Source organism: Pteronotus mesoamericanus, unplaced genomic scaffold (genome assembly GCF_021234165.1).
Source record: "Pteronotus mesoamericanus isolate MK-2021 breed Mesoamerican mustached bat unplaced genomic scaffold, CSHL_Meso_final contig_56, whole genome shotgun sequence".
NCBI lineage: Eukaryota > Metazoa > Chordata > Mammalia > Chiroptera > Mormoopidae > Pteronotus > Pteronotus mesoamericanus.
Genome location: NW_026555201.1, coordinates 26598279 through 26625349, shown reverse-complemented (window position 1 = coordinate 26625349; position 27071 = coordinate 26598279). Strand labels below are relative to the sequence as shown.

General features: G+C 35.4%; 1 pseudogene; it reads left to right on the top strand.

Annotated features, from left to right (window-relative positions):
- Positions 1-24954: 24954 nt before the first annotated feature.
- On the top strand, positions 24955-26559 carry LOC129075719 (importin subunit alpha-1-like; annotated as a pseudogene).
- The last annotated feature ends 512 nt before the right edge of the window (positions 26560-27071 follow it).

Genomic DNA, 27071 nt, shown 5'->3' with positions numbered 1-27071 from the left:
CCCTAGCCTAACAAATATTTTCAGTTCTTCTCTTGATGCCCACATTGACTTATATAACTGAAGATCAGTCTTGACAGACTGATTCTCATACTTAAGTCTATATCTATATGTTATGACACACTTTTCTTAAGAAAAAAGCTCTGCAACATTATTTTCCCCTCAGGACTTGTAATGAGTTGAATTGCATTCTTCCAAAAGGGACTCTTGATACAAAGTCCCAATTCTCAGTACCTGTGAACTTGTCTCATTCAAGAGAATTTCTGCAGGTGCTCTTATGATGTAAATTAGGAAGAAATCATACTGGACTGGATTAGGGTGGCCCTAAATCTGATGTTCTTTTAAGAAGAGACACCAAGAAAGAGACAACCAGGCACAGAAATACTCATCGAGAAGGTGGCTATGACAGGGGCAGAGGCTGGAGAGAGGCAGCCAAGGGTTGCTGGCAACTGCCAGAAATGAAGGAGAGGCAGGAGATACTCTTTCCTTTAGCTTTAGGTGGGAGCCGGGCCTAGTGACAATTGATTTTGAACTTCTAGCCTCCTGATGTGTGAGAGAGTAAATTCCAGTTTTTTAAGCCACCCAATTTGTCACAGATTGTTACAGCATCCCTACAAAACTAAGACAGGATCTATAGTTCTAAAATTTTCTATCACTTTTCCCCTAAAACTCTGAAACTCTTTGCCATTCAGTATTTATACTTTATCTTTATTTTGAAAGAGTTTTGATTTTGAGGATTAAAGAAGGATCTTGCATTTGAATTATGCTTATTGTCTTTTGTCAATGCTGAAGTCATTTAAAGCTTGTGGGCAATCCATACTCACTTTTTTCTATTGAAATCTATACATGTCTTTATGTCCTGTATTATATACTTGCAGATTTAAAAAAAAATAGTCTGTTATGTTCTTTAACTTGTGGACCATAGAGTGTGTATGATACAATTGTGGTCTCCAGTGATTGAGCAGATCTTCATTTCCTAAAACATTTAGCAAAAACTAGGGATTAGCTTATTAAGTATTATTTTTAGTGAATAAAGACAAAACATAAAAATTAGTTATTTGATACAAATCAACACTGAAAATATTGCATTGCATTTCACCAGATATAGACTTTATATTAGACAAGGATACTGTTCTACTTATAGGAAAAACATGAAGAGATATTTATAAAATGTTTATCAAAATTTTTATGTGCCAATCATTTTTTTTGGTTCAAACTTTGGAAGTAAAGATAATAGCAACACTTTCTTTCACATAGTTTATAGTATAACTTGTACAGACAACAATAAGATAATTTGTTAACAGATGACGTGCTTTAAGAAAATAAAAACCAGAGAGAACTTCCCTCTTCAGTGAGCAGTACATTACTTGAGTTTTCCTTATATAACTATGTATGTATATTCTAGGTACAATCAGAAAGTATGCCATGCAAAAACATGCACATTAGATACTGCGCATTGTATGGTTTAGTTACATTATTATATAAAATATATTAATATGTTATTAATTTAACATTTTGGTAACTGAAATATTAATTGTAAGATGACAGTCTTCCAAATGAATGACTTCATTATACCATTAACAATCTGTATCTTATTGGGAAACGCCCTGTCTGGTTTCAGGAACTATAGCCCCGCCCACAGGCCAAAGGGCCCCAAGGCTGGAAATAATCAAGGAGGCCTTGGGAAAACAGGCCACAGTCGAGATGAAACCTGTCCTCCTGGCAGGGTGCAGCCTCTGCTTCTCTCACATCACCTTGCTTGGCCATGTGATGGTTGGTTAGTCAATGATGGGTAAGATCCTTCAAGAGGAAGGACTACCTAAGCCAGACACAGCCGAAGTGGGCAGCAGGTCACGGACTTGGGGGACACAGAGAAAGGGCAAAAAAGCCCGTACCCCTCGGCTCAACTTGGACATGTCTGGGGTCCTCATTCTATCTGAAAGAAGTCTCCTTGTCTCTTGGCGGCTCCCTCCCCACACCTGGCTCAGGCTTGAAACAATACCGGAGACAGTCCTAAACTGGATCTGGGGGTTCCCAGGGGAAATCATACCTAGAAGTCAATTCTTTAAAGCATGCTTTGTTTCTCCCTAAAAAGCCATGATAGCCAGCTCATGCTGGGAAGGAAATTTACATTATTCACAGACCCTAACCCTAAACCCTTTGGCGCTCTCATGGTTACTAGTCTCTTCTCAGATGGATGTAAATCGGTGTGTTCCTGCCATTTGTTTTCTTCAAAACATTATCTATTGTCTGTAAGCATTAACATACTGATGTAATGACATCACCTGCTACCTAGCCCCAGTGATAACTTTTTCAATAAAAGCCTTTGGACAAAGGGGCTCAGGGCCTTCTCCTCTAGAGGGAAGGGTCATGACCTCTCTTCTGGCAAACAGAGAAGTGTTTGCGGTGACGCATGTTTATTCCCCCCATCCGTGACAACCCCGAGACAGGCTCTGTGGGATTCAGAGTCTGCGATCCCATCTCAGCTGGCCCCGGACAGTGACCCTCAGATCCAGGAGCCCTGCGCCCCCCATGACAGTATCTCATTGAAATAGTGTCCACTGTTCAAAATATTATGTATAATTAAATTATTTTAATGGTACAAAGTTAGATATTTTCTATGATTTTCTTAAATATACATTAAATGAAATGCTACAGTTTTAAGTGTAGGAATGCCTAACCGTAATGGAGAGATGGTTTTTCAGAATCCAGAGTCAGATTTCTTAACAAAGTTTATCAAGTCATGGATATATCATCTTTGGTAATAATATGTACAGCTACTTTTCAGGAATGTGTTAATATTCAGTCTAAAGTAGTAAATTATTAGGATAATGCAAAGCTAAATCCTTTTATATCTAAAAACTATTAATATTTCTTTACTATAATAGGGAGAGTTTTTTTTAAAGCTAAATAAACTATTTGCTACTGACTTTCCATGTAGGAAACAGCAACTGAAGAACTGTAGAAGAATATTTTCCTGCATATAGTCTTATTGTTACTATTAACAACTCTGATATTACCACCCTGCTTAGATATGAATTCACAAATAATTATAATACATAATAACTAACTGTGTGGTATGACTGTATGAATCAGAACCATTCTAATTCTATTTAGTCAATTCAGTTATGATGTATTAGAATTTTAATATGCCATATACACAAAGACAATTATTTAATGAGAAGTTATTTATTCTTTGTTTACCAAATGTTAACTAAATACCTACTACAATCCTAATACCAGGGATATAACTATGAACAAGACCTAGAGCTTTATAAAGCTTAAATAAGTGACTGTTGCTATACACAGACTTTTGTTTTTGTATGTTTTTATTATATACGTTAAGTGGGTGGTATAGACCAACAGTGTCCCCCCCTCAAAAACCCCTATGTTGGAACCTAATCTCCCATGTGATGGCATTTGGAAGTGAGAACTTTGGGGCTGATTAGGTCATAAGGGTGGAGCCCTCATGAATGAGATTAGGGCCTTCAGGAAGGGGACCCACCCAGATTGTTCCCTCATCTCTGCCATGTAAGGACACAGCAGTAGACAGACATCTAGAAACCAGGTGTTGGGAGCTCCCCAGACGTTGAATCTGTAGGTGCCTTGATTTTGGACTTCCCAGCCTCCAGAACAGTGCGAAATACATTTCTGTTGTTTATAAACTACCAGATCTATGGTATTCGGTCACAGCAAACTGAATGGACTAAGACAGTGGAGCAGATGTAAACGCCTGATCAAGTCAAGATGTCTCGTGTTCTGTCCTTCTATTGGTTTTAACAGGTTATTTTGTGCTTGTATCAAGTAGTTTCTTCACAAAGCCACGCTAGTACATTTATAAGGTCTTACTTTTCTCATCCCAGATATTGACAGTAGTACAGACAGTTTCTGCCTACCTTTTACCTAGTTTCCTCAGATCTGACCATTTATATCACCATGATATATTTGTCAAAACTAAGAAGTTGAACTTGGTATATTACTATTAATTAAATTTCTGACTCTGTTAGGATTCCACTAGTTTTTCAATTTATATCTTTTTTCTGTTCCAGGATTTGTTCCATGATACCACATTGCATTTAGTGGTGCATCAATTCTGTGATTTCCTTAATTCTAAAGCATATGCTTTGACTAGAAAAAGATGGTTTTGCTACTTTTCCCTCTTCCTACTAATTTCCTGCCTCCTATTCATTTCAATTACTGTCTTTTTAAAAATATTTTTTTATGTCTGTTGAATCATTCCCTAAATTTACAGCTATGCTGAGTTTTAGGAGGTAGAATTAAATGCAAAGTCAGAAAGAAAGCTTTTAGGAAGGGAGAAAACCATCAACTCTTCTAAAGTTCATAAGACAATTGAACACCATAAGATGCAGTAGAATAAAGTATTTTTCCCCTGAAATTCCAGAACACATATTTTATACTTCAAAGTTAGAAATAAATTGATCTGATTGCTGTCTGACCTACCAATTCACAGTGTTCACAGAGACTGAATTCCTGTTTGTACAAAATCAAACTGAAATAACTTAAGAACTGTAAGATCAAAGTTAGAGAGAGGTCACAGTAAAAAATGTCAGCAAGAGCACTGGGAAATTATATACAGGATTCCTTGCATTACTTCAGTCTTCTGACATCTGTGAGCATCGTAAAGATTAGTAAGATGTTGAGAGGCACTCTATGTCTTATTTTCCCAAACTTCCTTATGCGTCACATAATTTTATAGAAACTCATAGACAAGTTTCTTCTTGATTTATTTTAACTATGAAAATTTATTTATGAACTATGAAGAATGTTTAATAAAGTGAGTAAAATGAGTACATTTCAAATTAATTTCACTACCCCTAGGATGAACACTTTATATAGCTTTATTTTACACTTAAAGTAATTTTTCTTCATTCACTTTGTTATTACCATTTTTAAAAATAATGAGATTATAAATATGGTAAACAAATTAAATTTTAAAATGGAGCTTATAAAAATAACAACAGGTACCCTTCCTTCTTTTCAGGCCCTTGCCCTAGAGGGAAACTCTTTTAACAATTTCTTTTTTGGTTCTTCTGATGGTGACATTTGAAAATCTAAAATACTTAATTAGCAACTTTTCAACTTCTCTCTGCAAAATATGGAAATTTACTCTGTGTTCAGGCATCTGCCTCTACTAGTCCAACCTGGCCTTTGCTATCCTCTGAGGTTTAGATAGTTATTATTTTCACTTTTCCCACAAGTCACCTTTATAAGTTAATACTATATTTCACTTCCTGTTCCACTGGCTTTACACAATGCATTTGTTTTTCTTTTTTTCCACTATGCACAATAAGGTTATTATTAATTCTTCCCCATTTCTTTTTCTGATATATATTAGTGAGGCTTCTATTTTTATATTGCTGAGATCAATAACATTTACATTTTATTTCATAACTGTCTTGTATAATTTACAGAATAATTAAAAATATGAAAACAAGGATATAACATTCATATTACATTTATAAAATAAATCTCACTCCCTGATGATCTCTGTAGTGGATGCGAGGATATTGATACCACGCGACATAGCTGGTCCAAAATAATGCCCATTTCTCTCAAAGGTAAATGTTCTTAGAATTGATATTTTACTACTTATACACTATCAATTCATTCATTGGTTTACTTAACATATATGGTTTGAGTGCCTACTATGTTGCAATTACGGTTGATGGCACTGAGGAAACAGTAGTGAGTACAGTTAATAGAAATCTGCTTCTGAAGCAGAGAGGGTCTGTAAGAGAGTGCTGGTGATTGTGTTTAGAGTTTAAAATAGGGTAGTTAGAAAGATCTCCTTAACCAGGGGATATTTAAGCGAGTGATAAAGGGGGTGCAGGAAGGAGTGATGAGTTTGTGGACAAAATATGCCGAGAGAGTTGTTTCAGTTTTCCTGAGGCATACTTGGACTTGTTTCTTTAAGTGGTCCCTTTTTTAATGTTAATCTAGTCAAGAGGAAGGGAAGGCAAATGTATGCAGTCTGTTTTCTTGAAGTGGAAATCTTTTCTGTATGTTTCTTTATTCATGTTTTGCTCGGTTGTTTGAGTTTTTATCCAATATACTTTCCCAACAATACGCTGTGACATACTGAAAGGAACAAAAAGAGAATTTTTTATTTTTTTCAAAGAACCGTAAGCAGGTGCCTCATGGCATATCTGAAGGCAGCCCTCCCTAGCAGGACATTGTTTCTTCCCTTGCAATGGACACATTTTTGTCAGCTTGGTTAGGCCACAGTCCCCAGTTACCAGTCAAACACTAATCTAGATGTTGCTATGAAGGCATTTTGTAGATGTAATTGCAGTCAGTCTTTATGAATTGATCATATTTTCTTCTAAATGCTTTAATAAGATTAATTTTAATGTTTTCTACTGTTAAATTATCTTTGAATATCACAAATCTTGCTTATAAATCATTTGCTTATAAAGTAATAAACTTTCAATAGTCTTTCTAGTTGTATTGCATCAATATTCATAAGTGAGAAAAAAAGTCTTTTAATTTCTTTTTTAATTAGGTTTTTTATCAGGGTTTCAGTTAACTAATTCACACAGTAGATTTCGTTGTTGTTGTTGTACCCATTATTCACTACCCATCCTTGTGAAGGATTATAATCTCTCATTCCATCGATAACCAATGTTGGCCTCATTACTTGCTTTGGCCATATGGACAGCTGTGACATATACTACCTATTGACAGGAAGTTTAAGAGCCATCAGTCTTTCCCTTTGCCAGAGGCCCACATGTCCTTGATAGCTGATGCTCCTTCAACTTGAGTGCCAAAATGGAGAAAATGTGGAACATATAAGCAAGCAACTCTCCAAGGACATAGAATGAAGAATAAACATTTGTTCTTTTAAACTAATGACTTTCGGGCATTTATTACTGTAGGCATAACCTTCTCAATAAGATTATTCCTACCTATGTAATCATGTTTGTTGGTATTTTAATTGCAGTTGTTTCTTCCATTATTTATATCTAATGGCTATTCTTTGTTTACATAGAGGAAATTGATTTCTGATGTAGCTGAGAAAAAAATTAGAAAGTTTTTCTTCTTTTCTTATCCTGAATTGATTAAATTATGTGGTAATTTTTCCTTATGGAATCATCTAGGACTGATAGTTATTTTAGCAGGATGGAGTATCTCTGACAGTTTTAAAATTACTTTCTTGCAGAAAATTTTTAAATTTCTATTGTTGACACTATTATAGACGTCCCCATTCTCCCCACCTTTGCCTGCCTCCACCCAGCCTTTGCTCTCCTTTTCCTTCTGACCATTCCCACACTGTTGTCTGTGTCTATGGGTTATTAATTAATTGAAATAATTTCCTCTGTATTTTGTTTTCAAAGTAAAAAAAACCTTTATTTTTATTTGTACAGCACAATGTGTGATGATTTATAATTAGTATTTAAATTTTAAATGTTAACATTTAAAAATAAAAACCAGGATTTACTTGGGTCAAAATAAAGTTAAAAATTATTTCTTATAGTTAATATTATAAAAGTACATTTTTTTAGCATTAAAATATATTATCATTTGTGTTGTTATGTTTGGTTTCTATATTTTTTTTTATCAATTACAAAAACTTTACCTTGAATACAGAAACCTCAGTAAAGAATCGAGGCTGGTGATATGAGAAGAATATGACAAAATCTCCATTATTATTGTAGAAAAATAAATACAGTGGTCAGATCAAAGATCAGTTTGGAACTGGTTTAGCAGGTTTAGTGGTAGAAAATATTAATTAAGCATCCACATTTTAATCTACAGTTTGGACGGAGATACCATGCTACTAAAATGTGTTGTTGATAAAAAGCTAGTTGAGATAACAAATGTGATGGATGATAAAATGAACATAATATCAATTGAAATGGATGAAAGTGGTGAAAATGTACAAACTTATGGTTGTTATACAAGTAAATCCTGAAGATCTAATATACAGCCTGGTGGCTATAGTTAGCAATACTATATTATAAATTTGAAAGTTACTTAAAGAGTGGATCTTAAAAGTTCTCATTGTATGAAAAAGTTTCATTGTATGAAAGTATGTGTGATTATGGATGTTAACAAAACTTAGTGTGGTATTTGTTTTGTAATATATACATATATAAAATCCTTATGTTGTACACTGAAAACTAATATTATTGATATATCAGTTATACCACAGTAAAAGAGAAAAAATGATCTCAATATGTTAGCATAGAGGTTGAGACAAGTAAGTTGAAATTTAATGGGATGAAGGTAAGCATCAGTATTTTGGTATGGATGTGAATTGTCGCTATTCAGAATGAGACTTAGCAGAACTACAGTGACTACTGGTTTTAATTCACCATAACTTGAATTTGAGCCAAAGGTATTTTGTTAGCTTATGCTATTTGAGAAATAGCCAAGATATAGTTTGAATTATTAGAAATGCAAGAAACATTTCATAAGAAGTATATTTCTGAGTGTTCTCTGTGTTAGGCTGTTTTGGGATTATTGCATTTGGTTTTATCATATTTTCTAAAAAGATTTTATTTATTTATTTTTAGAGTGAGAAAGGGTAGTAGAAAGAGAGGGAGAGAAACATCAGTGTGTGGTTGTCTCTCGAGCACCCCCCTACTGGGGACCTGGCCTGCAACCCAGGCACCTGCTCTGACTAGGAATCCAACCGCAGACCCTTTGGTTCACAGGCTGGCACTCAGTCCACTGAGCCATACCAGCCAGGGCGGTTTTATCATATTTTAAGAGAGGCAGATGATTGGAGTTTGTCAAATAGCCATTTGGTTTGTGAAGTTGGTGAGCTCTAGAAACCATGTCATGAGAAGTATTGGAAGCATCTAAAATTTTTAGTGCAAAGAATAAAGTAGCAAAGGAAATGTCTCTTCTAGAAGTCTCCCATGAATTTCTATGTTTGTCTAGCTGCTCCTCCTCTGTGCCTGTTCCACATATGTGTATTAAATCACTCATTCCACTAAGAATTGTATGAAATGACTGCTATAAGCCAGGAGCAGCTTTACACTCTGTGGCAACAAGTGAAGGAAGATTACTGCTCTTATATAATTGACTCCTTGGGAGTTACAGACATTGAAACAAACACATGTGTTAGTGATAAGTGCCATGAGAAAGCAAAACAGGGCCCAGGAATAAAGACTAAATAGAGAAGGGGTGCTCTTTTATATCTTCATTATGGAAGGCCTCTCTGAGGAGGTGACATTTGACATGAAATGAATTAGAGGAAGAAATCAGCCAAGGTCTAGTGTTGGCATCATTCTTGCAGAGGGATCAGTGAGGGCAAAATTCTTCTACATTTTTTTTATCTTCACCTGAGTACTTTTTTTTTTTTCACTGCTTTTAGAGAGAAAGGGAGAGAAGAAGGGAGAGACATCCATGTGAGAGAGGAGCATTGATTGATTGTTCCCCGTACATGCCTGGATCCAAGATCATATGCATTGGACTGGTATTGCACCCACTGACGTCAGGACTGAGGATGGAACTAGGTATGTGCCCTGACTGGTAATTGAACCCACAACTAAGTATGTGTCCTGACCGGGATTTAAACCCGCAAACTTTCAGTTACAGGAAGACACTTCAACCAACTGAGCCATGGCAAAGGTCTTCTGTTGTAGGAATGAGCTTGGCTTGTGGCAGGAACAAGGCTTAAAATTATAGGAGATGAAGTTAGAAATACAGGCAGGACTATTTCTTGTAGAAAGTTTAGACTGTAATGAGTTTAAATTTTATTTAAAGAGTGTGATAAATTTTTGGAAGACTTAAATTGGGAAATTCCATAATCCGATTTGTAAGTTATGACGTGTATTGATTGTAGTGGGGAATATGGAAGAAAAGGGAAACACTTTATTTTAGCACTTTCCATATTTGTAGTTATTTCCTTGTACATAGTTTTTATTTTCCTCTAAAGTGTAGCTTCCTCAAGAGCAGGAATTAGATCTTGTTTATTTTTGTGTCTCTGGCCCCCAGAAAAATATCCAGAACACAAGAGATACTCAGTAAATTTCTTGAAGATTCCAATTTTATTCTGCCTGATCTCTTAACTGGAAGAAATAATATCTGGAAGCTTTTGATTATTTCTGCAACCGGGAAGAGAAGCAAAGAACTCTGGTTTGCAACAACAGCAGAATGAAGCAGACATAGAGAGAAGCAAATAGCTAGGCATTTCTTTGTCCCCTATAAATAGCTCACCACCTTGTTTCAGGTTAATCCTCATTCTATTCTGATTTTGAGTGTCAAGAGACAATATCTGTATCCTTATAATAAACTTGTTTTGATCTTTTTGTGTTTTATCAACTGGCATTGATTTCTGTTACTTGAAAAAAAAAGTCCTAGGACTAATTGTCAATTTCTACTTACTTGCTGTATATTTTGGGCAAGTTACTTAACTTCTTTAAATTCTAGTTTGATAATTCCTTAAAACAGGTTTAATAAATTATAACACCTGGTGATACTACAAATTCAGATAATGCAATTAACATTGGGTTTTTCTCTGTGAAATTTCTATTTTTTTTAATTACAAGGTTGCATTTATTGAACTGGATTTTTTTTTATTACTGTTCAAATACAGTTGTCTCCATTTTCCCCACACCACTCTTCCCCACCCCACTCACCCCCACCTCTCACCCTCAGTCCTAACCCCCTTTGGCTTTGTCCATGGGTCCTTTATATGTACGTGTTCCTTGATGACCCTTCCTCTTATTTCCTCGTTATCCCCTTCCCCCCTCCTGTCTGGTTACTGTCTGTTCTTTATTTCAATGCCTCTGGTTATATTTTGCTTGCTTGTTTGTTTTGTTGATTAGGTTTCATTTACAGGTGGGATCATATGGCATTTGTCTTTCATCCTGTGGCTTATTTCACTTAGCATAATGCTCTCCAGTTCCATCTGTGCTGCTGCCAAAGGGTAGGAGCTCCTTCTATCTTTCTGCTGCATAGTATTCCATTATGTAAATGTACCATAGTTTTTTGATCCCCTCATTTACTGTCAAACTTCTATTGATCATGCTACATGAGTATGGAAGCCATAATGATATTCAGACGTGAACGAGAGCCAGGTGAGTGAATGACAGGTTAGTCTATTTTGGGAAAAGGGAAAATGGGTGAGTTCCCAAGTCCCTAGCATTTTCTCAGCCCAGTTACCCTATATCTGATGGACAAAATGGGCATTGAAAAATTCCTGGAATTTCTGCCTATGACCTGGATGTCTTAACCATCATTTCCAAGGCACATGGAGATATTTAAGTCAGAGCTGACAACTATTATTGGGGCCATCTTGGAGGTAAGTTAACAGAGCATCTGAGTCTTTAAAGTGGGCAGCTTTGTGTGGTAGAATTATGAGCGACTCTTTACCCTCTTTCTGCTTGTTTGTACTTTCTGAATTTTCTGGAATAACGTACATTTATATCATATTATATACATGTAATTTTTTTAATCCTCATCCAAGGACATGCTTATTGATTTTTGAGAGAGGAGAAGGAAGGGAGAAAGGGGAAGAGAGATATTAATGCAAGAGAAACATAGATCAGTTGCCTCTTATACGCACTCCAAATGGGGACCAAATCTGCAACCAAGACATGTGCCCTGACTGAGAATTGAACTCACAACATTTCAGTTTACAGTGCAATGCTACAACCAATTGAGCCACATTGGCTGGGGCATATACACATAACTTTTATATAATGCAAAATAAATACTAGAAACAATGTATTAAATTCACACACACACACACTCACACACACACACAAAGAACTAACAACTATCACTAGGTAATTCCAAGCTACAGTTGGGACCAGGAGGCTGTATCTTTGCATCTCAACAGTCCCTCTCCCCTGTCCCCCATATTGTGCAGACTCAACCTAATCATTTAATTATACTTATAATAACATTATTTCATACATTATGCAGTTGAAAATTTTATATATTGCTTATTACATTATGGTAAGGTTTTACCATCATAAAATCTATTAGTAATTTTTAAAATTTAAATAAGATTGTATATATAAAGTTCTTGGCATAGTGCATATATACACAATAAATATAAAATGGATATCAATCATTATCATTATTTTAATCCTAAAAGTTATGGCTATTACAATAGAAGGATGAGCATGTAAAAGAGTTGAAACTCAATGTGGTTAATTCTGATATTTCTTATATAGTTGGAGAATAGAGTTAATACAAATGGCTGAGGTGATAATTTGTGAATTTAATTTATGTACTTTTTCTTTCCTCCTCAATCCCTACTAATTGTGAGTTGGATACATGTTTAATATTTTCAAAAGAGAAATTGGCAGTGAGTTTGCTATGTTGGCATTTTTGCTGATATATATGCTCTATCTATGTCTAGAAATGTTATTATTTTTATCTTCCTGTCATCACACTGATCTGTTTTACAAAAGCAAACATTTCAAAATATGAACATTTGAGATTTAGCTTATTTTAAAGCACCCATCTTTTAAATGTGCATTTATTTCCCTTGGTAAATCTATACATTCTAATCTATTTAGGATTTGTGAAGCAATTATTAAGATTTTGATATTTATAAAATATCAGAAGCTTTTAGAGGGATATTGATTCCACAAATGAATCAACCTATCAGATCATAATAAATATTTAATATTTTTTTAGAGTGAAGTGATACATTTCATGATTTTTTAATTATATTATTCTTCCATATGTTTAAAATTCTAGAGCTCTGTGTTGCAATTAGATGTAATTTAATTTTAGTAAATGGACTTTTGGTCCTTATATCATGTTTAATATGTTGTTTTAAATAAACCAGGCATAAAATATAGTTAATATCCATCTGATTCTCATTCAAATGTAGATAATTTTAAATTTATTTTTGTTTGGGATTCTTGGGGTTTTTGTATTCTTTATTAACAAGCAAAATATTTTTTTTTTTTTTACATAAAAACAGGTTTGGATGTTTTCACTCTTCTGATTAGGTATGTCAATCACTATAAAGTTACTTCTCAAAATTGATTGGTTCAGGTTAATATTTGAAAAGATTTTGTTAAACCCCACTAATAAGTGCTGTTACCTCTCTATGGAGTCAATGGTCTCCATAAAACAAATTTCTATTCAATCAGGGAAAATACAGACCTACTTAACAATGAAAGCTTTTACAACAGCATTCAAGCAACAAAATACTTATGATATACTTTGCATAAATATGTTCAAGAATCTTTGAAGAATAGTCATGTAAGCAGCATTATTCATTCATTCACTTATTCATTCAACAATAAAACATTGTATAAATACTCAGAGTACTATGGTAGATTCTACCTCTCAGAGCTCATAGTATGAGAGATAAGTACAAGGACAATTACATAAAAGTGCTAAGGTAGCATATAGTGAATATACCCAATCCTTTGTGTGTCTGTGTACATGTGAGGGCAGGGTATAGAGTAGGGATTTGCAGAATAAAGCAGTTAGAGGGAAAATAATTAAAACTAATAGAAGGGTCCATGAAAATAATCAGGGTATTTAAAAAGGTAATTAGAAACAAAAAATAGACTGAAGAGGAATGAAAAATATGTTAAAGAAAATTAACAATGTAGGTTTTTAAAACAAACATTAACGAATAAATAAACTGGTGAAATAATTAAAGATATGAGAGCAAGTGGAGGAGTAAGAAATATGGGAAAGATGAAAAAAATGTTTAAAAAACATGAGAGAAACAGAAAAATACTGTATAACATTGTGAATTAGAACATTTATAAATTTAATGTTTAAAAAGTAAGTGGGACAATGAAAGGTAGGGATTGGATAATGCATTTTCGTGGGTTCATGGGTTCTGTTGAATATTTAAGAACATTTTCATTGCAATGTAGGTTTGGGGAAAATTGGACAGATGTATTTACCACAGGATGTCTCAGAGACTTTAATATTCTCCCATTCAAGTGCTAACCAGCCCCATGCCTGCTTAGCTTCTGAGATCAGATGAGATCAGGCGCATTTAGGGTGGTATGGCCGTAGACAGAGCCTTTAATATTCTAATGTACCTTGTAGATTCCTGCTGAAATCTATTATGTAGTTTTCCCCATTTTTAAATTGAATATATTGGGGTGATATTGTTTAATAAAAGTCTATAGGTTTCAAGTGTACAGTTCTATAATATGTCATCTGTACATTGAATTATGTTCACCACCCCAAGTCAAGTCTCCTTCCATCACCATTTATCCCCCGCTATACCCTCTTCCACTTCACCCCACCCACCTTTCCCTCTGGTAATCAACATACTGTTGTCTGTTTATGAGTTTTTTCCTTTTTAATTCCTTTACTTTTTTTATATTTCTTGACCATAGTGGGATTTTTTTATACTAGTATTTCCAGAAATTAATCATCTTGGAAACAGTGGAAAATATTATGTTAACAGGGTATATTAAAAAGTGGAGGAAAGGTGGGGAATAAAAAACAAACTTACTTGTTTTTTTGAATTTGACATTGATTCTCCTTGGGCAAGCACCCTCCTTTCTTAGTCATCTCTTCCTATCCACTATTCAGTCTGCCATAATTTATTTTATTTTTGTGAGCAGGAATCCTGTAATATTCTATGTGTATATAGACATGTATGCATACACGTAGTATGTATATGTGTAAACATATATGCAATATATATCTTTGTCTTTCCTTAAATATTAGTTTTCTAGGTTCAAAGGTAAATAGTTCAAAGACATGCAACCATTTCTTAGCAGTTAAGAGTAGTATATGGCATAAAAAGTAATAATGCAGACTGGTGAAGGCAATGTGGAGACAGTATGGAGCTTCCTCAAAAAATTAAAAATACATTTTGACCCAGCAATTCCATTCCTGGGAACAGATCTGAAGAAATCTGAAATACTAATTCAAGAGGATATATGCACCCCTATGTTCATTGCAGCATTTTTTACAGCAGCCAAGATTTGTAAGTAGCCCAAGTGTCCATCAGTAGGTGAATGGATAAAAAAGCTGTGGTACATTTACACAATGGGATATTACTCAGCTGTAAAAAAGAAGAAAATCTTATTTTTCACAACAGCATGGATGGACCTGGAAAATATTATGCTGAGTGAAATAAGTCAGGCAGAAAAATACAAATACCATATGATCTCACATATATGTGGAATCTAATGAACAAAATAATTCAAATAATTCAACCAACAAAATAACTCATCTATGTACTGATGAAACAGAAGCATCAATACATAGAACAGAATGATAGCTGCCAGAGGAGAGGAGAGTTGGGGGCTGCGTGAAAAAAATGAAGGGATTAAGCAAAAAAAAAAAATATATATATATATATACATAGACACAGACAATAGTATGGTGATAGCCAGAGGGAAAGGAGGTGGGAGAGATGAAAGAGAGCAAAGCGGGGGGATAAATGTCACCCCAATGAACACAATAAAAAGCAAAGTAATAATTACGTCCTATGTTTTAAAGTAAAAATGAAAAATGAAAATGATAGGAAAAAATGTAGCAATGTGAGAAATGTTATAGAAACATTCCCTCAGTCATCAAACTTATTATAGCACAAAAACTCTAAAGGAATCGATAACCAGGATATTTATGCATGCCATATGGAAATAGTTCTTTGGCAGTGTTCCTGAATTGCTATTTAAATGGAAAATAAATGTTACATTAACAATATTTTCATATAGCCTAATATTTTTACCTTTTACTTCTTTCCTCATTGTATCTGGATAGTAAATAAATTACAAAATTCAGCTAGAGAAGTATTTATATAATCTTACACAATAATATGATTAAAGTGAAACTTTTACAATTTTATTTTTGAAAGAATAAGCAGTTTTATCTTTTAAAAATATTAAGTTCAATTAGTAGGTAAATATGTTCTCCAACAACAATATAAGAAACTATGTAGTGTTATTTTATAACTTTAAGCCAACATTGGCTATAACAGTGAATCTTAGGCATGAAAGCACTAATTTAAATAGAAAATTTGGTACCTTTAAATTTTCTAAAGCTATTGTTCCTGGATGTCTAACCAAGGATGTTGATGATGTGCCAATTTCTTTTCATTATTTTTTATCACTAAATTATAGATAAAAATCATCTTAACACTGTATAAAGCATACTTCTTAATCATAGGAAAATTGGCAAAAAGAAAATTATAGAAAGAATATTATTTTTGAGGTAACTCCATATGGTTTTCCACAGTGGCTGCATCAGTCTGCATTCCTACCAAGAGTGCATAAGGGTTCCCTTTTCTCCACATCCTCTCCAGCACTTGTTTGTTGATTTATTGATGGTAGCCATTCTCACCGGTGTGAGGTGAGGTTTTAATATGCATTTCTCTGATGATTAGTTACATTGAGCATCTTTTCATATGCCTATTGGCCATCTGTACGCCCTCATCAGAGAAGAGTCTATTCAGGTCCTTTGCCCATTTTTTAAATTGGATTTTTGCTTTTTTGGTGTTCAGTTGCATAAGTTCTTTATAAATTTTGGATATTAACCCCTTATTAAATATACCAGTGAATATGTTCTCCCATTCATGGGTTGTCTTTTTATTTTGTTGATGGCCTCCTTTGCTGTGCAAAAGGTTTTTAGTTTGATGTAGTCCCATTTGTCTATTTTTCTTTTGTTTGCCTTGCCTGGGGAGATATATTTTGATGAAATATAAAAAAAAAGAAGCAAAAAAAAAGAACATTAAAAGTATACACACCTAGTCAGCCAATGTTAACCACTTTTACCATTTATCATATTTGTGTTCGTATGGATTCTATATGCTGTCCTCCATTTATGTTGTATTATAGATACAATTTTACTTTTAACACAGCATCACATACTATATATATTCTAAGCCATATATCATTATCATATGTTTCCCCTAATACACTCTATGGAGATTCTCATGTTTATTCAGATGCCAAGCTCCTTAGTCTACTAAATGATGCAACCTGACTTCTTTTCTGAGCTCTAGAAGCTTTTCTGGGTTGACTGTTACTATTACTTCTCATAGATTTTTATTATACATTGCACTGTATTCTCACTGTAAAACCCTTCTCCCTCTTCATAGGGCATTCTCTGGAACTCCTGAAGCATGAACATCCTTTTATAATCTGGGCCGGAGGGAAGGGAAGGTCTTTCTTTAAGGTCTTAAAATTATGTTTTCCTCAGTGTACTAAAGTTGTGAATTTTGGGCTCTAATGTCCTGCACATTTTTCTGAGGAAAACTTTTTTATTATTTATTCATGGTTGCAATTTCTCTCCCTGAAATGAGAGGTAGGGAAGTAGCCATATCTAATTGACAACTGTCATTGTGTATTGAGAATGGTTTCTCTTCTCATACTGCTGAAACTTTGTAACTTGCCCAAACTTATACCACACTGTCAGATCTGAATATAAGGTTTGACACCTTATATTCCTGTAAAATCCTGAAGATGTGTTTTGTTAATGTGTGTGTGTGTGTGTGTGTGTGTGTACGAAGAGGAGGAACATTTGTGTTCATGTACGTATGTGTGTATTATTTTATTATTGCTGATGATTGGTGGCTGTTTTCCCCTGAATAGATGTGGGTTTTATGGGAAAAATGTAGAGAGAAATAGGCATCTTATTTTAGTGTGAAGAAGCATTCACTATCGCTAGATGTAGCCATAAGTTTTTCCCCAGGGAATTGCCATGTATTCTAAGACACTAAGGCACTCATATCAACGAGAGAAACCAGGTTTCCATCGGTTATCTGAAGACAGAGAGCTATACTATAGTGCAAGGGCAAAGCAGTATTATGATAAGAAACATAACATAATAAGAATGAAGAGCTCCTGCTCAGAGTGAATTATCATTAAGAAAATCCCTAAAGAGGCTTTCAGTGACATTGCCCCATTCATCCTCTGTTTAAGACTTTAGAAAAGGGAAAATTTATTGAGATCTTACAAAATAGCTAAGATAGAAAAAACAGCTCTTTGGAGAACTCTGTTTCACTGAAATTTCTGTTTGTTTTTTTTTCAATTTATCCATATCCTTTTCTGTTGAATAAATCACATTTCACAGAGATCTTGAAAATTGTTAATGACTTTGTTTTGTCCAGAAAATATCCAGCCACACACTATGAAAAATAGAGATATTTATTGAAGAAGATAGAAGATACAAGAAACATTGCACATAGGACAATAACACCTCAGTCCCCTTCAAAGTAGTCATCTTGAGACCTCACACAATTCTCCCAGTCAACGTCAGCTGCCCCATCATATATTCCTGAATCTCATCGATGGTCTGAAATCTCTTCCCTTTCAAAGGTGATTTTGGTTTTGGGGGGAGCCAGAAGTCACAGGGTGCCACAAATGGGCTGTAGAGGGACTGAGTCACCTGGGTGATTTGATATTTTGCCAAAAAACACTCTAGGAGATGTGATGCATGAGCAGGCATGATTTTTAATGCTTATTTAGTATATCCCTTTTTATTAACTGATTATTTTTATAATTTTTTTCTAGAAGAGTTTTTTTTAATTTGTTGGGACAATAACCATTATTAAAAAATAATTGAACTGGTTTTTCATTTCTCTTTTATATTATTCATTGGGCAAGGGCCCCCCAATATCACATTACAGTGATGAGCCTGGGTAAACCCTCACTTTTGATTTTAATGGGCATTTCTCTAGTGTTTTACTGTTAATTATGAGGTGGTAGGTTTTTTAAATGATTCTGTTTCTAACTTTTTGAGTTAAGCATTTTAATACCTGCTTTTATTCTTTTTTATTTAAAAATTGAAATATTTACTACTATAATTTTCATTTTAGTAAAACTTTGGGCATAAACCATATACTTTGATAGTTAACATACCAGCTACTATTATATTCAGCCAAGAATTAAAGAGAATTTGGCAAATAGCGCTTAATTTAAAGAAATCTCTATTTTTAATCTACTCCTTATTATTGGATTTTTTCTCCCTGAATGTTATCATCAACATAATAATGATCATATTATCATTAACATATGCCTGGTATTGAATTCTTTTCCCATGTATTCAGAGAAAGGGCCCTCTATCCTTTGGCACCCATAGTTAGAAAAACTAGTTATTGCTCTAATAATACTACCTATTAATCCACTGTAAATTCTTATGATTTTTAACACAGAGGTTTATTTTCTACTCAGGCTCAGAAAGTCACCTCGAGTGGCTTTGCTTCCAACTATAGGTCAAGATCAACTTCCTGGTAAGAATTATACCATATCATTTCTACTTAAGTTCCACTGATCAAGGCACGTCATATGGCCAAACCCAAATGGGGTGGGAAAGCATATTCTGTCCACAAGGAAATTATGTCAAGGACAGGAAAGGAAGGAAGAATTTTTAAACCCTTATGTAGTCAAATCTAAACATGATAATGGAACAAATTCTTTACTTAGATTTTTCTTCCCTGATCTATTCTAAATTACAAAGATGTAAGACCAGGAGAGCTAAACTTGAAGGGTTAGTTAAGGTCCAAAATACAATGAGGTACCTGCTTGATATAGACTAACTGTGTTGGGAAACGCCCTGTCTTGTTTCAGGAACTATAACCTTGCCAACAGGCGGGAGGGCCCCAATGCTGGAAATAATCAGGGAAGCCTTAGAGAAAACAGCTTCCTGAGGAGATATAACCTGTCTCCCCTGACAGGGGTGTAGCTCCTGCCTCTGCTTTGCCATGTGATGATTGGTAAACCATGATGGGTAAGTTATCTTGTGCTGAGATGACAACCTAAGACAGATATTGATCGGGTATTGGCAGCAGACAAGAAATTGGGGGACATGGAGAAAGGGCAAAAAGGCCCACACCCCTTGGCTCGCCTTAGACCTGGCCAGAGTCTTCATTCTATTTGAAAGAAGTCACCTGGTTTCTTGGTGGCTCCCTCTCCCACCTGACTTAGGCTAGAAACAATACCGGAGTCAGTCCTAAACCAGATCTGGTGGTTCCCAGGGAAATCAGGCCTAAAAGTAAATTCTTTAAAGTGTGCTTTGTTTTTCCTTCAGAAGCTCTACACCGGTCATGCTGGGAAGGAAATTTATATTATTCACAGACCCTAACCTTATACCCTTAGGCATTCCTGTGTTTACTAAGCTCTCAAGTTTAGCCATCTCTCTTATTTACTAGTCTCCTCTAGGACCCATGTAAATTGGTGTGTTCCTGCCATTTGTTTTCTTCAAAACATCACCCCGTCTCTGTGAACATTAACATACTGATGTAATGAGATAACCTGTGCATTCCTCTTACCTAGCCCCACTGATAACCTTTTCAATAAAAGCCTTTGGAAAAAGGGACTAGCAGGCTTCTTGACAAAGAGGGAAGTGCCCCTGACCCCTCTCCTGGCAAACAGAGAAATGTTTGTGACAACTCGGGTTTATTCCCCCGTCCGACAGGCTCTGCGGGATTCAGAGCCCTGCTCACTCCTCCGCTGGCCCCGGTCTGTAATCTTCAGATCCCGGAGCGCCGCGCTCCCCGCGGCAGTTGCTGCCCAGACAGGGGACGAGGGGCAATCAGCAGTGCTGTTCCCCCATGCAGCAATCTGACTAGAATAATTTCTACCATATATATTGTTCAGCAGACAATAGTTAAAAGGAATTAGGGCAAGAACCCTAGCTAGCTAAAGGAACCAGGATGAATATTAGTTTATAAACACGTGTGAAGAAAACACACATTTCTTTATTTTTATAAACTAAACTATATTAGGTCGTGAGTTCCTATGCCACTTTGGTCATATTTCATGTTTTCCCATTCTCTCACTGAAGATTACAAACAATCAGAGGGGGTCTTTCTTTACCAAACCCTCCAAATTTCTCTAGAAATCCTTATTCTTTCACAAGCATAGAAAAGAGTCAATAAGGATATACAACAAATGGTTAACACTACAGTTATCCCTATGTATCCCATGGGATTGGTTCTAGGACCCCCTAAAGATACCAAAATCTACAGATGCTTAAATCCCTTATGCGAATTGTGTAGTATCTGCATATAAGCTATACACATGCTCCGATATACTTTAAATCAACTCTAAATTACTTATAATACCTAATGCAATGTAAATGCCATGTAAATAGTCTTTATACTGTATTGTTTAGCAATCAACTTTCCAGAATTTTTTTCCAGAATATTTTTGATTTGTAGTGGTTTGAATCCACGGATGTTGAGCTCATGGATACGAAGGGCTGACTGTAGTCACAATTTGGTTGGGGTTGCACAGATGGAAGATGGGGTTGGAGGAGGGAGAGGATATCTTTTCTTTTTCTATGTTTATATGTATAAGTGGTGGATTTATGGGTAATTTTATTATCATATTCATTTTGGTATTTTTCAAGTAAAAAATAAACATAACACTAATTAAATAAGATTGTAATAAAGATTCAATGAATAATACATATTAAAGGGTTTAGTGCAGTGTCTGCTCTATAGTCAACTCCCTTGACATAGTATGTGAGATTATTCTATTGTTAACATGATTATATGAGAAATTATATTTACCAGACTCTTCATCCTTGTGTTCTACCAGATCAGAGCTGGCTAACAGTGAAATTGCGTGACATTTGAGAGTCAGAGTGAAGCTGCAGCTGTGCTCTGAAGGTCCTTGTGGGTTAGATGAGGAGATACTGGCTCAGTTGTGGACAGGATTCATTTTGTCTTTGCTCTTGCCCACACCATGTCTAGAATCTCCCCAACTGTCCTCCTCCCTCACCCACAACAGCTAGGCCCACCACAACGTGACTGATTATAAACTCACAAAGGTGGTAGTCCCAGAAAGTCAAGGTCTTTTGAGAGGTTTTATTATCTCCTCTTTTTGAAACTTTTCCAGGAGCCAGATGTCTCAGACTTCCATATCTCTCTCCAAGTTCCAGCTCATTCAATTGTATCAGGACCCACTAGTGAACATTCTTTGATTCTTCATCTCATCTTTTCAGACTTTTATTTCCCTAGCCTCTCCTGCAGTTATATAAAGTGTAATTCCATAATGTGATTGTGGACCTGTATAACTGATTAAACCATAACTAATACAGTTATTGGAATCAGAAACGATTTTAGGGTTATAGAACTTTAAGACTGAGAGTCTGTAATTTCGTCTCTGGAATGATCAGATTGAAAGCATAAATGATCCTTTACCTCTTCACTAATGGTAAAGGATCACTAGTGTTCCATGGCATATGGTAACAAAATGACTACTTAAATTATCCCCTATGAACACTTATATCATAGTGACTATAGAAGTTTTTTCTTTGTGTGGCCAAGTAGTTAGTAAAACAAAACATTTTAGTGTAAATAAGGAGTATAATTAGGTTAGTTGCTTTCTCTTAGTATGCTGAAAAACTTCTGGGGAAAAACAAGATGCCCTCAGAGCTTTAAATTTCCAGGTCAAGGATATAGAATCAGATAGTTTCTATGGTTTCCCTGTGGTGATGGATTTTTGAAAAGAAAATCCAAAATCTAATTGTGCATGTGGCTGAATTACAACACAAATTTAATGTACAATCTCATAGTGTATCTTTTTCTTACATTTAGAGAAGCAGTTAGGAAAGATTGGGACACCGAAAATTAAGTTGGGGATTTATGGCAGATTCCAATGAATTAGGTTGCCTTGAACCCATAAAATATGTTGAGCTCTTTTCTTCAGTAAAAGTATGTCTTCCTCTCTGGTCTGCATAGTTTAGTAGTTCTCTCCTTTAAAAACTGAGTCTCCCCTATTACAGTTGCCTTGTAGGAGACTGCTGATCTTTTTAAGGATTTACCCCCACAAACTCTAACTGCATCTAGACCTATGACCAGACTCAAGGTCTGGCAGGCTCCTGAGGGTCAGACGCAAATTGTCAGCAATGAGACAGTGTCTAAACACCTAAAGACGTCCAAGATTTTGTCAGTTTACATCAACAAATGCTTGAGGAATATGTGTGAGAATGGATCTCAAGGGAATGTAAGAATGGAAAGACTGTACTATTTAATTTGGCATAGTAAGTTGACATGAGTGTACTAAGCAGAGATTCTGGATTCACTGTGTTAGCCTGAGTATGTAGGAACGGCTGCAAGAGTTTGTTTTGTGATTATCTGATATCTCTGATATCTGAACCTAAAATTAGACTATAGTGAACTAAACTTGAAATACCAGCATTTTCTTGGAATAATGTAGAGAAAGTTATCAAAAAGCTTAGAGATACCTGAGTACTACATGGGTTTATGTAAAACCTGCTCACCAATTTCTTAAGTATATCCTTTGGGAAGGTCATATAAATGTCCATTCTCCTAGACTTTGAGAAATATACAGATGAAGTGAATGCTGACATCTTTTAGGAGCTCAATAGTACTGTTTTCTGTACGCACATGTGACAGGGGGAACTGCTGTCCTTGAACTGGACTCTCTGAATTAAATGAAGATGATGTTATCTTAGTGAATCAGGGACAAGGCAGTGGCACTTATTTGCCAAAAATGATGGAAAGAGGTCAGGTTACCAAATAGGTCAAAGCAGTGTGTTTTTACCTGCTGAGGTCTTTTGCGTTGGCCAAAAGACGTACTCAGCAACTGGTACAATCCTTAAATTGATTCCTTGCCCTGTAGAGTAAGAATGTTCTTAATGGTGCAATAAAATGAGGTATCCCCATTTCCTAAAATCATTGCATTTTTGCTTACAACTGCATAGTACAGAGCAAAAGAATCTTCCTGTCTTTGAAAAGAAATCAAAGCATTCATGTCAGGTATTTAAAACCTGGAAACATGCAGTGAGAGGGTCACATCAGCTACAATGAGTAAATATCCTCTGCCAAGTAAGATTTCACCCATATAATTGAATTGTCATGAAAAGCTGTGATTAGTAATACAAAATGTACCTGGAACTGTTTCTTATTATATTTCTGAAAAATGATTTAGAATTCAGAATTCATTGACTTCAAAGGCCCATTTGAGGGTCTTGAGAAAGAAGCAAGGGATGGATTTACTAATATTTCAAGGACATTGATGCTTAAATATAATCCATATAGAATTTGACATTAGTGTGGACATCCATATGTATTTGACAGACACTGGATATATAATTAATATGGATATTCTGTGATTATTATTTATTTAATGAATACTGCAAATTTATGGTGAAAAGAAATCAAAGAAGAAACTAATCTTAGTATTTGAAACACACTGGATCTGTAAACTATGTGTCTTCAGTGCTAACATTAAAAAAATATAATTAGCATAAGAGAAACGCCCCCACCAGAAACAAAAAATTACATTATATTAATATAAATTATTTGTATTAGTTCTATAAGTGAAGAAGTAGGGAAAATCAATCATTGCATGCATAATATAATAAAACATATTAAGGCACATCAATATTTCCATCACCAAGGTGTTTGTTTCACAAGGAGTCATAATTAATTCATGTTCTGTCTCTTCTATGTGCAGAGAAAAGTACACAAATAAGGGAAGTTTTCATTCACAACTCCTCTTCTGCCAAATTCCAAATGAAATGAAACCAAAGCAAGCAACTACAAAATTTGATTCAAAGGAAACTTCAGACACTGAAGCCATTAAACACACATTTCCTAAATAAAAAATGAGTTGTCTGCAAGCTGTCTTGACATGGTCTGCAAAGTCTCAGTGCATAAAACAGCAGCTCAGCAGATTGTCAGAGAGCTCCTGAGATAAATGAAACCCAAATCAAACTTTTCCCTTCCTGTCTTTTTATTTTAGCTTCATCTTGACAGAAGAAAAATGCTTCTCCACTCCAAGAGAGATCCCTAAATATGGCCACACAGCATTTGGGCATTGCCTTTTGTCTTTGAATAGGTTTTTGAAAAACTGGCAGGTAGTGCACTGGCTGTATGCAAAAGGTGCATTATTAATCATTCATTTGGGAGTTTAAAAATTAATTACTTTAGACACATGGCCTTTGTGCTGGTCAGTGTTGGATGTTTTCAGAGCAACTGAACCACAGCCTGTCGGCCCCACACATCTCTTGTGAAAAGCCTGAGCTGGCTGTGTAGCTATCTTCCTTTGTCTCATAACCATGTCCACCAATGAGAATGCTAATTCACCAGCTGCCTGTCTTAACAGATTTAAGAACAAGGGGAAAGACAGTGCAGAAACAAGGTACTTCTAAATAGAAGTTAATGTGGAGCCGAGAAAAGCTAAGAAGGATAAACAGATACGGAAAAGGGGAAATGTAAGCTTGTTTCCTGATGATGCCACTTCTCCACTACAGGAAAACCGCAACAACTAGGGCACTATAAATTGGTCTGTTGAGGACACTATCAAAGGCATAAATAGCAATGATTTGGAAAGTCAGTTCCAAAATACTCATGCTACAAAGAAACTGCTTTCTAGGGAAAAATAGTCACTGATAGACAACATAATCTGGGCTGGTTTGATTCCAAAATTTGTGTCTTTCTTGGGCAGAGATGACTGTAGTCCCATTCAGTTTGAGTCTGCCTGGGCCCTCACTAACATTATTTCTGAAACATCGGGACAGACCAAGGTTGTAGCAGGTGGAAATGCTATCCCAGCTGTCATTTCTCTGTTGGGATCTCCCCATGCACACATCAGTGAACAAGCTGTATGGGCTCTAGGAAACATTGCAGGTGATGGTTCAGTTTTATGAGACTTGGTTATCAAGTATGGTGCAGTTGATCCACTGTTTGCTCTTCTTGAAGTTCCTGATACGTCATCTTTAGCATGTTGTTACTTACATAATCTTACCTGGACACTATCAAACCTTTGTCGCAACAAGAGTCCTACACCCCTGTTGGATGCTGTTGAGCAGATTCTTCCTACTGTAGTCTACTGTAGTTCATCTTCTGCATCATGATGACACAGAAGTATTAACAGATAGCTACTGGGCCATTTCCTGCCTTACTGATGGTCCAAACAAATGGATTGAAATAGTTGTGAAAACAGGAGTTGTGCCCCAACTTGTGAAGCTCTGTGCAGCTACTGAAATGCCAACTGTGACTCCTGCACTAGGAGCCATAGGAAATATTGTCACTGGGACAGATGAACAGATTCAGGTTATAATAGGTTCAGGAGCACTTGCTGTCTTTCTCAGCCTCCTAATGAATTCTAAGACTAATATTCAGAAGGAAGCTACATGGAGAATGTCAAACATCACAGCTGGCTGCCAGAACCAGATACAGCAAGATTTGAGTGGTGGATTAGTCGATTCCTTGTTGTTGTGTGACTAATAATAGAGAGAACAACAGTTCTCTCTAAGGCAGACTTTAAGACACAAAAGGAAGCTGTATGGGCTGTGACAAATGATACAACTGGTGGAACAGGTGAATAGATTGTGTACCTTGTTCATTGTGGCATAAAAGAACCATTGGTGGACCTCTTAACTGTGAAAGATACCAAAATTATTCTGGCTATTCTAGATGCAATTTCAAATATCTTCCAGGCTGCTGAGAAACTTAGTATAATGATGGAAGAATGTGGCAGTTTGGACAAAATTGAAGCTCTACAAAACCATGAAAATGAATCTATATATGCTTCATTAAACTTCATTGAGAAGTGTTTCTCTGTAGAGGAAGAGGAAGATCAAAATGTTGTACCAGAAACTACCTCTGATGGCTATACGTTCCAAGTTCAGGATGGCACTTCTGAGACTTTTAACTTTTAAATTGTACAGCTGAGGAATAAATGTTGTTTGTTGTGTACTATGTTTGGTACAAGTTTGTCTTACTGTTTCTCTACTAGGAACTCTTATTAAATATGGTTTGTTATTGTAGCACTTTTTACAACCAACCTATACTTGTACAGTTCCAAACTGTCCATACTGTATGAAACTTCTCCTCTCAGTGGGCTTCTTATTTCTGTGTGGAATCTCATATCTTACAGTATCCTATAAATAAAGATTAAGTTTACCATTAAAAAAATTAATTACTTTAATTAGATATATCAACTCTTAGAAATTAAAACTTAAATTTCAGAAAAGATTTTAGAGCAGTTTTAGTTGTTGAGAGCAAAGACTGGAATTGGACAGGTGGTTTTGAATTCTCTCTATGCATATGCTATCTTCAACTTTGAACAATATACTTGACCTGTCTAGGACTCCGTTTCCTTATTTTTAATGAAAAATGGAAGTCCTTAACTGATAGAACTATATAAAGAGTTAAATTATTTAATATATAT